Below are 13936 nucleotides of genomic sequence, written 5' to 3'. Positions count from 1 at the left end.
CTAATACTGCTGGTCCAGAGACCATATTTTGTTTTTATTTTTTTTACTTTTAGTTTTTTTGTTTGTTTTTTGTTTGTTTTTAATTGGGGTATAGTTGTTTTACAATGTTGTGTTAGTTTCTACTGTACAGCGAAGTGGAGTTCCCTGTGCTATACAGCAGGTTCTCATTAGTTACCTATTTCATACATATTTGTGTATATATGTCAATCCCAATCTCCCAATTCATCCCACCACCCCCATTTCCCCCTTGGTGTCCATACATTTGTTCTCTACATCTGTGTCTTTATTTCTGCCTTGCAAACCAGTTCATCTGTACCAGTTTTCTAGATCCCACATATATACGTCAATATACGATATTTGTTTTTCTCTTTCTGACTTACTTCACTCTGTATGACAGTCTCTAGGTCCATCTACATCTCTACAAATGACCCAATTTTGTTCCTTTTTATGGCTGAGTAATATTCCATTGTATATATGTACCACATCTTTATCCATTTGTCTGTCAATGGGCATTTAGGTTGCTTCCATGACCTGGCTATTGTAAATAGAGCTGCAATGAACATTGTGGTACATGACTCTTTTTGAATTATGGTTTTCTCAGGGTATATGCCCAGTAATGGGGTTGCTGGGTCACATGGTAATTCTATTTTTAGTTTTTTGAGGAAGCTCCATACTGTTCTCCATAGTGGATGTATCAATTTACATTCCCACCAACAGTGCAAAAGGGTTCCCTTTTCTCCACACCCTCTCCAGGATTTGTTGTTTCTAGATTTTCTGATGATGCTCATTCTAACTGGTGTGAGGTGATACCTCATTGTAGTTTTGATTTGCATTTCTCTAATGATTAGTGATGTTGAGCATCTTTTCATGCATTTGTTGGCCATCTGTATGTCTTCTTTGGAGAAATGTCTATTTAGGTCTTCTGCCCATTTTTGGATTGGGTTGTTTGTTTTTTTGATATTGAGCTGCATGAGCTGTTTGTATATTTTGGAGATTAATCCCTTGTCGGTTGCTTAGTTAGCAAATATTTTCTCCCATTCTGACGGCTGTCTTGTTTATGGTTTCCTTTGCTGTGCAAAAGCTTTTACATTTCATTAAGTCGCATTTGTTTATTTTTGTTTTTATTTCCATTACTCTAGGAGGTGGGTCAAAAACATCTTGCTGTGATTTATGTCAAAGAGTGTTCTTCCTGTTTTCCTCTAAGAGTTTTATAGTATCCGGTTTTACATTTAGGTCTTTAATCCATTTTGAGTTTATTTTTGTGTACGGTGTTAGGGAGTGTTCTAATTTCATTCTTTTACATGTAGCTGTCCAGTTTTCCCAGCACCACTTATTGAAGGGCCTGCAGAGACCATATTTTGAAAAACACAGGTCTAAGACATACTGTCTCAGAAGTTTAGAAAACAGAGGCATGTTTGGGAAATGGTTGGTATTAGGTGAATCCAATCCGAAACATAGAAGATACAGTTGAGACAACTAAGCTAGCAATGATAGAAAGCGGATGGGTAATGGGTGAGTCCCAGAAATCTGCCCCATAAGGGCAGGCCCTTCACCATCAGATGAGGAGTAAAGTCTCACCCTAGGAAAAGTGAACAGAGCCGGGTAGGGTCCCATAGCCATGATAAACCTGCTGAAATCAGATCAGGACCTCAGCCCTCAAGGGAACCAGCCAATATGTTGTAGGAGGTCCCCAGGGGCTGATGGAATGAATCTGGGACAGAGAGCTTCAGGGAAGGGAAGCTGGGAGCATCTCCTACTCGAAAGAAAGATCTGACCCGTCTGCAGGTAGACTGGAACACATGCTCCCTTTCCTGGCATCAGATCTTTGATAACCAGGACCCACCCCACACCCCACACAGACAAACTCTTGCCTGCAAGTGCTCCAGGCCCTGACAACCCCTGTATAAGTAAGCAAAGCGCCTGCATCACTGAACTCTACACTCATCTGACTACATTTAGAGCATTGTCTCTCCCAATTTAATGACTCATAAAGCACAGAGCTATAAAATGGTCTTATTAAAACATATGTCACAGTTAGCTAGTAGGAAGCAGCAGCATAGCATAGGGAGATCAGCTCAGTACATTGCCATGACCTAGAGGGGTGGGATAGGGAGGGTGGGAGGGAGGCTCAAGAGGAAGGGGATATGGGGACATATATATGCATATGGCTGATTCATTTTGGTGTACAACAGAAACTAACACAGTATTGTGAAGCAATTATACTCCAATAAAGATCTATTTTAAAAAACATATTTCATATTCATTTTCATCTAACTCTTAAAACAACCCCAAGAGATGCACCAAGAAAACAGTCAAGAGGAGGGATGCTCAGGAATCACAGGACTGGCTCTCAGACCCACCATTGTGTGAAATTGGGATTGGCCTCCTGACCCCAAGGCTAACATTGTTCCCCTTAGTTCATGTTCCCTCCCTTTTGAAAGGATTTGTTTGTGGGGTTTTTTTGGGGGGAGGTGGCTTGATTTTATGTATTTATGTATGTATTTTTATTAGTTCTTGTGAAAATTTTTTTTTAATTTTTAAATTTTTATACAATTTTTAAAGGTTACTTTCTATTTACAGTTACTACAAAATACTGGTTATATTCTCTGTGTTGTACAATGTATCTTTTTTTTTCAATTGAAATATAGTTAATTTATAATGTTGTATTGGTTTCAGGTGTACAGCACAGTGATTCAGTTATACATACATATATATCTATTTTTTTTCAGATTCTTTTTCCCTTATAAGTTATTACAAAATATTGAGTATAGTTCCCTGTGCTATACAGTAGGTCCTTGTTGGTTATCTATTTTATATATAGTGGGGTGTATATGTTCATCCCAACCTCCTAATTTATCCCTCTCCCCCACACCCCTTTCCCGTTCAGTAACCATAAGTTTGTTGAAAACAATTTGAACCAGCTCTACAGGAGAAATTTAATCTCTCCTGCTTCATTAAGCAAAAACAAAAATCAACAGATTATACCAGAAAACATATTTCATCATTACACTCAATTATGTGACACTTAGCACAGCCTGTTTTCCTAAGGAAGTCCCTCCCTGCCTTAGGAAAAACAGAGTTCTCTATCACTAGAGGTAACCTAGAAAAGGCCGCACAAACACCCGCCAGGTACATCAAAGAAGGAATTCAAGCATCCAGTGGGATGGATATTGACTGATGTTTCGTTTTATTGATTTTAAATTCTCTTAATTTCTCTATTAAGCTCGTTTTTGAAAACAGACTCAACATCCCTATTACCATGTCCATAATTTTTATGTGTAAAATGTTTCTGTGGGCACAGTAATTTTAAAAGACAATGAAAATTCAGTATTTTCACTGCAATGTTTAACATAAATGACTGCATATCTTCATACTTGCCAGTTCGCTTATTTTTGACAAGTTGAAGTACCCGGTAAAATGTTTCTTACCAGAATCCATGGGTTTGGAATTCCAAAATTAGAACAATACCCATACCTGACAATCCTAAGTGTGTGTATTTCTTGCCCAATGGTATTTTTACTATCTGAAAGTGTTTTCTTTAATCTTCTTTGATGCACTTTCTCCTATTCTTTCTATTGCTCACACTGTAAACCTTGAAAATAAATGTCCTTAGGCATCAACTCTGTGATGTTTACTATACAACCTGGCAAAATTTTAATGGGATCATTATAAATTCTCCTTGTCAAACCCAAGGAAAAGTATAGGTATATCAATATTTTAAATGGAAAGCCCATCAAGGCAACATGCCACACAGACTTAGGAGATTAGTGACGTGAGCTGGGTTTGATTCCTGGCGCCACTAAATCCTAACTCTGTGACTTTGGGAAAGTTTACTCTTTGGGAAAAATGATGAAAATTGCACATAACTCACAGGACTAGAATGCAATCATGTACGTGGGGCGCCAGCAAAATGGATAAGGCAGCAGCGTTTCATAGTGATTTACAAAGGTTGCCTGTATCCAAATCCCAGATCTGCCACTTAGCTATATACTGTTGAGCAAGTTATTGAACCTCCCCAAACCTGTCTCCTTGTCTTTATAATAGGGATGATGATATTATCTACTTCGTAGGCTTGTCATGATGATTGGCTGGGATAATACTTGTAAAACCCTTGGCACTGGGTCCTGCAGCTGGTGGGCAACTCAGAGGTGTTAGTTCCCTTTCCCAGCATCCTCTTCCCAAGCTGCCTCCAAGTTTCCCTACTCACTTCTCCCTAACTTGCCATCCTACTTTGCCCCAAAGGAAAAAATACTTGTAAGGGAGAGGCAGAATTCCTTTTAGAGAAAGAATTATCTTTGTTTAGGCATATACGCTGAAATCCTCCCTAGCTGTGAAAAGAGCTCCAATGGCCTGGTTGAGAAACAGAGCTAAACTGCTAGGTATATTTGCTTTATTAAGCATGGAGATGTGGGAGGTAAGGAAGGCAGATGTGAGAGGAGTCAGCCTATTTGGGGCTTTTCAACAGTGGGAGTGGCAAAGGCACTACTAAGAACCAGAGCATCTAGTATATTCCACAAGTAGCCTACTGGGCTAAGCTGTGAGGTAAACCCTCTGTGTTAATTCTAATGCTTCAGTCCTGGTCTAGTACACATAACTACCTTGTGTAAATGGTTTGGGATAAAATATGAGCAAAAATGAATGCTGTTCCGCATTTAGATTCAATGCAATGATAAAAGAAGGGAATAACTGAATAAGGAGAGATGAGAGACTGCTAATTCAATGGAGTCAGAAAATTATATCAAAAGATGACTAGAAAAACTGTTAACCACTGCTCCCCTCCCCAAGAATACTTGGACATGTTGGTAGGGGCATGGGAGTTCGCATTGTAAGCAGGATGGAGACTCTTGGAATTAAATATTAAATGAAAGGTGACCAAAGAGGCTGAAAAACCTGGGCCCCCACCACTTTTTTTCCACCAAGGCTGCTGACATTTTGACTATGCCAATTCTCTTTTTTCATCACTGGTTTTCATTGGACATCTATATACAGTATTATTCCTACTTGATATAGTGAAATAACTGGTTTCAAAGGAAGACTGGAACTTTAATGTTTATAGACTCCTAAAATCTTGAAACCAGAAGACCTTCTGGTGACGACCTAGTTCAAGCTCTTAACAACTAGGAAACCAGCCTAGAGAATGCTTGCCCGGTTTTCATGCAAGTTACCAGCAGCAAATGAACTTGAGTTTTCAGCCAAGGGCAACTATTCCCTTTCTTGTCATTGGCTGTTTCAAGTCAGAAAGGGAATAAAATTAAGCCTAGGTATGTAAGGGGGCTCATAAAACTAGGGAGCTATTACTAGTTGCCTGCATATATTCCTGAGTTGTGATGTTAGTTAACCCATTTTAGCAACAGATAATCTCTTTATTTCAACTACACCAATCAATGCATTATTAAATCAGATAACTTTCTAACGTTCTCCTTAGAATAAAATATCATGATGAAACTCAATCTTTGACATATAAAAGTGAAATTGAGTATGAAAGCAGACCCATTTGATTATCATAATTTCTGAAGTTTTTCATAGAGAACAGACTTGTGGTAGCCAAGGGGAAGGTGGGGCGGGGAGGGATGGATTGGGAGTTTGGGATTAGTAGATGCAAGCTAGTATATATGGGATGGATAAACAACAAGGTCCTACTGTATAGCACAGGGAAGGAAATTCAGTACCCTGTGATAAACCATAGTGGGAAAGAATATGAAAAAGAACGTATATATATGAATAACTGAATCACTTTGCTATACAGCAGAAATTAACACAACATTGTAAATCAACTATACTTCAATAAAGTAAATTTTAAAAAACTTCTGAAGTTTTCATTTGCTTTCCTATGTCCCGAACTGATTTTCAGGTGAGTTAAAGTGAACACAATTTACAAAATTCAATGCCTTTACAAAGAATATGAAATTTCAATATTTTCTGTTGTAGTCTAATTATTGAATAAGCAATTAAGCTAATTTTCACTGAATTTATGAAATGAAAATCAACTAAACACTTTAATTAACTTAATTTTGGAGATTTGTAACTTGGGATTTTTTTTAAATGGCTGTGTGATAAAGTCATAGTTCTACAGCAATTCAGTATGTTTACAATAGTAATAATTTTACTTTTAAGATATACAAAGAAGATAAAGATGAGCTACTGTATAGAAATTGGAGTTAACAGACCATGTCTTAGGCCTCTAAGTATTATTCTTTTATAATAGTTATAGATGTAAGCCTAATTAATTCAAGAAAGAACTTGATTTTGTCAACTACAAGATTTTATCAGAAAAATACAAAGAATATTGGTTTGGATATTGGAGGAGGGGTGGAGGTCCAGAAGAGATGAGTCTCTAAGGTTCTGTAAAAAGGCACTTAGGGAATGAAACTTTAACACACAAAGAAAGGAGGTATAAGGTATAAGTGAGAAGCATATTTTCAACTCTGCAAGAAGTAGAAATAAAAAATGCCAAAGATTGGCCTCTCTGGTCCAGTTAATTATACAATACCCAGCCTTCTCTTATGTCACCCTTAGTTAGAGAATTTTCTATAATTCCAAAGTTACAGAGCAAAGTACTGCTAGCTTTATAGACACAGCACTTCTCAGAGCCCCAATCTCCTTAATTAAGGAGTCTATTTTAAGACAAATCATATTACCTTAAAAGATAGGATGGAAAGATATGTTTAGAGATACTGCTTGGAACGCATAGTAGAACAAACACAAACTAGGAGATGGTGAGTTTGTTTCTTGGTCTGACTCTTACATCTGTCCCAGTATGACCTGGGACAACTCATCAACTTCTCGGAGTTTCACTGCCATCTGTCAAATGTATTTTTTTTTTTTCGATTGTCAACTCTAAATAATAGAAACTGACAATTCACACGTGGAGAAATACACACTCCTTAAACAACTGATGGGAAAATGTTCATTCTCTAATTAATTTTAAAACACAATCTAGGGCTTCCCTGGTGGCGCTGTGGTTGGGCGTCCGCCTGCCGATGCAGGGGACGCGGGTTCGTGCCCCGGTCCGGGGGGGTCCCGCATGCCGCGGGGCGGCTGGGCCCGTGGGCCATGGCCGCTGGGCCTGCGCGTCTGGAGCCTGTGCTCCGCAACGGGAGAGGCCGCGGCAGTGGGAGGCCCGCGTACCGCAAAAAAAAAAACAAAAAAACAAAAAAACACAATTTAAATCAAACCAGAGAATCCACTGAACATCTGCTAAAGAGTAAGAATTCCTTTTAATAATAATCCTTAAGAAGTAATGATAAAATTGGATTCACTCATGCAATGAGCTGCTTAAGATCAGATATTCTCTCTTCCTTATTCCCATCTAAATCTTTAATGCCCGGTGCACACTAGGAGTTCAATAAACAGTCATTAACTGACTATCCATTGGTGGGCTTGAAAATTGTTATTTGGGAATCAGTACGGTTACATGTAGCAAAAACCATGTATCTGGAATAGCTCACACATTAGGCTGAAAGGTGAAGAGTGAGGGGAAATGGTTTATTCCAATCTGTCTTAACTCACCTCCACAGGCCAATAAACTTCAGTACTCTTTACCAGGCAGAGGAAAAAGAAGACAGGTCTATTTTTGCAGGGGACAGTGGGCCAGAAGGTAGTGTTACCAAAAGCCCCTCTCTCTAATCTCCCAATCTGAAATCTAAGGTGAAATACTATTACTGCCCAGGTGTCCTCCCTTGGGACATGGGCCAAAGTGATGGCTCACTCTGGACTGAGGCTTGGTTGCCACGGAACCCCAATTTCAGTTGATTATTCAGAAAGGCAAAAGAGTCACATCGTTGAAACACACAGTACTACCCACCTTCTCGTGATACAGTCTGTGAACAGGACTGTATCTTCGGATGATGACGGGCTCCCAATCAGACGCAGGGGCCTGCTTCTCCTGGTCCAGCACCTGCACACAGCAGTACGCACTTCCTGCCTACTTTACTTCCACAGACACCTCATTTGAATCAGAGGTCTAAGTCATATTGCTTCCATTGCTTTCTCTTGCTAGGCGATACAAGATTTAGTCACATTGGGAACTGAGGGACTGTTGCAGTCCGCAGGCATTGACTTGTATAAGGCTTTTTGTATAAGACTTTGGTTTTTTATGACAGAACTCGCCATTCATAAATGTGCTGACGTGTTTGCTCTCCTCTCCTCACCTCCCAAAGTGGGATAAGCACAAATGAAACTTCTTGGCTGTATAGAGGACTGTCACAAGCTGCTCTCACCCTCTGACCCAATAATCCTACCCCTAAAAGCTTTGTCTAAGAAAACAGTTCAGAAGAATTGAAATGTCTAAAACAGTAATGTTTAAATAGAGGGTAGCGGTTCGTGAATGTTGATGGAGGTGAAAAGGGAAGATCAAGGGGATACTGGAGTTTCTGGTTTGGAAAACTGAGTGGATGTTGGTGCCACTCGCCAACACAGGGAATGCATCATGTGGCTGGTAGGGGCACAGCCAGTGCATGTGCTGTGTGGTTCTACCTGCCTGGGTGTGGGAGTGGGAGAGGGCCTTTCACACTTTCATAATTCATATGAATTCCTATTTTCATAACTGTTCAAAGCAAATAAAGGTGACAGTTCAATATTTTGTTTTCTAAACTGGCACTCTCAGCACCTATGCCTGAAGGCCATATCCACCGCCCCCGCCCCCTGCAACCCTGGCCTGTTTTTGGACAGGTTTTTACATTTTTTTACAAAGCTGTTTTAAGAAAAAGAAGATGCTACAGAGACCATATGTGGCCTACAAAGCCTAGAATACTACTCTCTAGCCCTTTACAGCAAATGTTTGCTGACAGCTGCTTTAACCCATCATTGTTCTTTACTGACATGCTTGTAACTTCAAAAGAGACTAAGGAAGACAGAGCTGTTCAATCTCCCTTCACATAAAACTCACTTGAAGTGATTATGTCTTCTTTCATGCTGCCTTCAAAAACTTCCCCTGGGGCTTCCCTGGTGGCGCAGTGGTTGAGAGTCCGCCTGCCGATGCAGGGGACGCGGGTTTGTGCCCCAGTCTGGGAGGATCCCACATGCTGCAGAGCAGCTGGGCCCGTGAGCCATGGCCGCTGAGCCTGCGCGTCTGGTGTGCTCCGCAACGGAGAGGCCACAACAGTGAGAGGCCCGCGTACCACAAAAACAAAAACAAAAACAAACAAACAAAAAGCACTTTCCCTGGCCAACACTGCCCCAACTCGCGGTGCTTTCTACTTCTCTGTTTTCTGACTCTTAATCAGCTGTGGACTCAAAAGTTACGCAACCAAACGGTCTAAAAGACGGGGATTCTGGATGAGGCCATCAACAGCTCTCCCATGAGCAAATTTTGAATTTAGTGCCTCAACATTTTACCTCCTCAGATATCTTTTTATTTTTTTAAGCTAAGATAACCCTGATAGCTGGATGTCACTTACTAGGCAACTTCAGCCAATATACTGCAGACACATGTAATATACATCTAGGTTTTTAGTCGACACTTGCAGTTTTTCTATTTTGCCTATTTATGGGGTTTTAAATGGGTTATTGTCTTTCCACTCCCCTCTTAAACAGCTTAGTCCACACTGACCTAAAACCTTCTGCTCTTCAGAAAATCACTTTCCTTAACTTTGAGCAGAATTTCTTCATGGCATCGGATTATCATTTAGTTTTGCTGCAATAGTTGTTGACTTAAAGGATAAAGTTAATGTTGGGGTAGTATTCTTATTAAATAGATTATTACTCAAATCTATTTCTCTCCAACATAGAATTCAGCTTTCTCAGTTGGTTTGCTTTAAAATACACACACACAGCCCTGTGAGGAGCAAACAGAGGCTGTTCTACTAGTGTGGGTTACGAAGAGCTTCGCACAGGGAACACACTGGGGAGGCTTAAGGATACGGAGGACTTTGCCAGGTGATGCGGTGAAAAGGCAAAGAAACCTTAGGGTAGACTGTTGAGATTTGGCTCTCCATACTCTAAATTTCCTCTGGTATCATACCTGATTCACCCTCAGGCCTTGTGGTCTGGCTGGGGCTGATCCTATCAGTGCAGAAGAGTTACCATGTCAGGCCTGAGACTGCTGTCCTTAGAAAGGTTCGCCTGCAAGGCTGGCCCTTCGCTGACATGTGGGAACTTAAAATTTTGAGAAGTTTCCCAATGTTCCCTCACTGAGAAGAGTGGTTCCCGGTGCACAAACTGCACAAACAATGTGGTTGATGCTAAATACCCTCTTTCCTTTTAGAAGTCTGGAATTTTGGTATGCACTCTGGCAGGAAGACACCTATGTGACCAGCCTCCTGATGAAAAGCTCAGACACTGAGTCTTGGTAGACATTTCACATGCCGTCATGATTTGATGCTGGGAAAATTAGGCATGTCCTGGATGACTCCACAGGGAAAGAACTCTTGGAAGCTTTTACCTGATTTCCTCTGGACTTATTCATGCACGCTTTTGCCTTTTCTGATTTTGCTTTGTATATTTTGATATAATAAATCAAAGTCATAAGTCGTAAGTATGACTATATGGTGAGTTCTGTGGTCCTCCTGACAAATCACCAAATCCGGGGAAAGCCTTGGGGGTCCCCAACACACTATCCTTTGCTACATGTACAGACCCTGAGAGATGCAGGCCAATCAGCACACCCACAATCTCTAGCTACAGTGATGAGTTCAGGGATTGGCTTATAATCAATAACAGCTAGTGAGACCAGATAAGGTCTTCACTGGGGCTTTTGGGAGAACCCAGTGGTCTCTCTTCTGCTGGTTGATTTGAGATGCGACTATGCGGCTGTACCTCTTGGCTGCCATCTTGTGACCACAATGAGAATAACTTGGAGCTGCCAGGGTTGTTACCACACGGAGCCTGTGGATAAAGCGGGCAGAGAGATGGCCTGGATAACACTGACTCATTCAATGATTCCCCTTCAAAGCCAGTCCTACCCATCTAGATTTTTTTCCGTTATATGAAAAAGTTTTATGCCAAATTGGTTTTATTACTTGCCACTGAAAGAATCCCAAATGATGCAAACTTGAACCATGCTAAACAGTCTGACAGTAAGATGACCAAGTAGGAATCATCGCAGGTTTCTAAGTTGGGAAGTCACATGTTCAGATGTGTTAACCTCTGGAGGCTGCAGGGAAGTGGGTGGCAGGAGGGTGGTAATGAAAGACTGGAAAGCAGTTGGAAAGCCATTAAAATGAGCTATCAGGTATGAGGTACTAGGGTACAAGTACTTGGGTAGGAGTGGCATAGAGTAAAATCCTTAAATATTCAGGAAATAGAAGTGATAAGAGTTGGTGAAGGACTGGATATGGGGTGTGAGGAAGAGAAAAGTCAAGGATAACTCTGGTTTCTTAGTTTAACTCAGCAAAAGGTGATGTTCTTAACTAAGACAAAATAAGAAAAGATGCACATTTAGGAGTGGAGAGGAAGATCACATGTTTATTTTAAACATGTATCTGCAGTAACTACACTTGACCCTTGAACAATGGGAATAAGGGGGTAAAGGGCACCAACCCTCCATGCATTCAAAAATTCGTATGTAACTTTACAGTGGGCCCTCAGCCCTCCATATCTGTGGTTCCATATCTGTGGATTCAACTAACTATACAAATGGTATAGTACTGTAGTATGCATTTATTGAAAAAAAAACCCAAGTATGGGTGGAGCCATGCAGTTCAAACCCACATTGTTCAAGGGTCAACTATATATGACAACAGTCTAGTAATCGTTTGGCACTGTGCATGGAACTATGGAATTATGGCAAGATCAGAGTTGAAGATAATAGACTCACAGTTATGAATACTCAGGTGATGGTTGAAGATAAGGCAGTAAATGAAATCACCCAGTAAGAAAACACCTACCAAAAAGTGGAGAGGGCTGAAACCTCAATCAAAAATTCTGTAAAGACAGGTAGACAGAGGAAATTACCAAAGAGACAAGCAGAAGTCAGGGAGATTAACTCATAGGTTCATTTAAGAAGGTAAAATATTTCTCACCGGAGAATAAAAGGGAAATAAAGAATTAAAAAGGATGGAGCAGGCTTCCCTGGTGGCAGAGTGGTTGAGGGTCCACCTGCTGATGCAGGGGACACGGGTTCGTGCCCCGGTCCGGGAAGATCCCACATGTCGCGGAGTGGCTGGGCCCGTGAGCCATGGCCGCTGAGCCTGCGCGTCCGGAGCCTGTGCTCCACAACGGGAGAGGCCACAACAGTGAGAGGCCCGCGTACCACACACACACAAAAAAGATGGTGTACTCAACATGATGGTACACAACATGGTGTAATATTAAATATTACAGAAAGGTTAAGGAGCATGAGGACTAACAGGAAGCTATTAAATCTGGACACCAGTAGCTCTCTGACCATTAAGATTGACAGAGATGGGTTAGTAAGGTAATTAAAAGGTCACTTTCTTAATATGCTTTAAGCATCTAGGGTATATATTCAACAACTTCATTCATTAATATGTAGTGGCATTTGATTAACTTTACTATGCTATTTCTATTTGGAAGGACACTAAGCTGTTCCAAGCACAATTATAAAAGACAAACATTAAAAGACTGCCATTTGTTTTTTTTTTAAATTCAACTGGCATAACAATGAATCACCCTAAATTAAATTTATGCGATGCAGTGAAAGTAGTTCTTAAAGGGACATTCATAGAAATAAATGCCCATCTTAAGAAACAAGAAAAGTCTCAAACAACATAATTTCACACCTTGAGGAACTAGAAAAGGAAGAACAAATGAAGTCCAAAGTTAGTAGAAGAGAGAAAATAGCAAGTGTTAGAGCAAATGTAATTTCACACCTCGAGGAACTAGAAAAAGAAGAACAAATGAAGTCCAAAGTTAGTAGAAGAGAGAAAATAGCAAATGTTAGAGCAGAGATAAAGGAAACAGAGACTAAAAAATCTACAGAAAAGATCAATGAAACTAAGAGCTGGTTCTTTAAAAAACCTTTACCTAGATTGACCAAGAAAAAAAGAGAGAAAACACAAACAAATAAAATCTGAAATGAAAGAGGAATTGTTACAATTGATATCACAGAAATTAAAAGGATCACAAGAGACTACTATGAATACCACCAATAAATAGGATAACCTAGAAGAAATGAATAAATTCCTAGAAATGCACAATGTCCCAAGACGGAATAATGAAGAAATAGAAAACCTGAAGAGACCAATTACTGGTAAGGAGACTGAATTAGTAATATCCCAACAAACAAAAGTCCAGGACCAGACAGCTTCACAGGTGAATTCTACCAAACATTCAAAGAAGAATTAATACCAATCCTTCTCAAACTCTTCCAAAATCAGAAGAGGAGGAAACTTTTCCAAACTCATTTTACAAGGCCGATATTACCCTGATACCAAAACCAGACAAGAATGGCACAGGAAAATTACAGGCCAATATCACTGATGAACATAGATGTAAAAATTCTCAACAAAACATTAGCAAACCAAATGTAACGATACATAAAAGGATTATAACCATGATTGAGTGGCATTTATCCCAGGGATTCAAGGATGGTTCAACATCTGCAAATCAGTCAATGTGACACACCAAACATTAACAAAATGTATGGATAAAAATCATATGATCATTTCAATAGATGCAGAAAAGCATTCGACAAAATTCAACATCCATTTATGATAAAAACTCCATTTATGATAAAAGCAAAAATAAAAAAATGGGACCTAATCAAACTTACATGCTTTTGCACAGCAAAGGAAACCATGAACAAAATGAAAAGACAACCTACAGACTGTGAGAAAATATTTGCAAATGATGTGACGGACAAGGGCTTAATTTCCGAAATATACAAACAGCTCTTACGACTCAACAACGCAAAAACAAACAACCCAATCGAAAAATGGGCAGAAGACCTAAAGAGACAGCTCTCCAAAGAAGAAATACAGATGGCTAATAAGCACACGAAAAGATGCTCAACATCACTAGTTGTTAGAGAAATGCA

At 40.0% G+C, this 13936-nt stretch overlaps 1 protein-coding gene across 2 annotated transcripts in view; it reads right to left on the bottom strand.

Moving 5' to 3' along the window:
• Positions 1-13936, bottom strand: part of HSD17B4 (hydroxysteroid 17-beta dehydrogenase 4) — a 153195-nt gene that overhangs the window by 41600 nt on the left and 97659 nt on the right. The window lies entirely within an intron of this gene.

Source organism: Mesoplodon bidens (genome assembly GCF_964165515.1).
Source record: "Mesoplodon bidens genome assembly, chromosome: 4".
Taxonomy (NCBI): domain Eukaryota; kingdom Metazoa; phylum Chordata; class Mammalia; order Artiodactyla; family Ziphiidae; genus Mesoplodon; species Mesoplodon bidens.
The sequence above is the reverse complement of the archived record's forward strand: the minus strand, read 5'-3'. Positions and strand labels throughout refer to the sequence as shown.